Source organism: Octodon degus, unplaced genomic scaffold (genome assembly GCF_000260255.1).
Source record: "Octodon degus isolate 3935 unplaced genomic scaffold, OctDeg1.0 scaffold00169, whole genome shotgun sequence".
Lineage (NCBI taxonomy): Eukaryota > Metazoa > Chordata > Mammalia > Rodentia > Octodontidae > Octodon > Octodon degus.
Window position 1 is genome coordinate 2,826,385 of NW_004524745.1, and position 1,133 is coordinate 2,827,517.

The window sequence follows — 1,133 nt, forward strand, 5'->3', positions numbered from 1 at the left end:
TTTTATTTTTTTATTTTTTTGGCAGAACCAGGGATTGAACTCAGGTCCTTGCACTTGCCAGGGAAGCACTTATTCCACTGAGCCATCTCCCCGGCCCCCAGCCTAGTCTACTTTAATTAGGCTCTGCCTAAAGGATAGTTCACATTTGTGATGGAAATATTGTGATGGGTAGGAATATAGATGTAAATTCATTTCAACAATAAATTGTGCTACATTTCTTGATGTATGGGTACCATTTTCTCATATCTGGGTTTTGGTGTGATAAAAAGCAAATACATGTAAAAATCAAAGTAGAACCTATGGAGACTAATATTCATATGCCTTGTGATAAATTTTGTGTATTCATCTTCCTGTTAAGCGGCACAGGCCTGTAGTCCCAGCACTCAGGAGGCTAAGGCAGAAGCATAAATTTGAGCACACCCTAGACGATTTAGCAATTTAACATGACTCTGACTTAAAATTTAAAAAATGAAGAAAAGGTCAGAGAGATAGCTCAGGATTTGGGTTTATCCCCAAGTGCTTCGAAACACAAAACAACAAGTTAAATAGCTTACAAGAGGCACACCCATCCCATTAACAATGGTGGGGACTGAGGAGATAGCTCGATAATCTAAGTGCCTGCCTGGGAAGCACAAGGACCAGTACTATGGGAGGATCACTATGAGTCCCAGCTGCATAGTGAGACCCTGTACCAAACAAACAAACAAATAAATGATTAAAACAATTTTTTTTAAAAAAAGTAATGGTGGTCATTTAAGAAAATGAAATACATGTTTTTATCAATATATGTAGAGACATGTTCTCAGATCACTTAAGTTATTACTGTATGAGTGCTTCTTATGTTATTTGGATCTCGTTGTTTAACTAATGGAGCTACTCGGCATTTCTTTTGGCCCTGGAACATAGTGGAAAATTACTGAAACCTGATGGGTTCTGTGAATTAAAAAAGTTCGGGAATTTCCCAAGTCTGGGAAGTCCCTGCCACACAGCAGGTACAACGAATGATACTTTTTTTTTTGGCATCAGGAATTGAACTCAGGACCTTACACTTGTGCTGAGCTACATCTCTGACCCCTTGAATGTTAACAATTATTGTTATTATTATTTATTTTTTTGGTGGAACCGGAGATTGA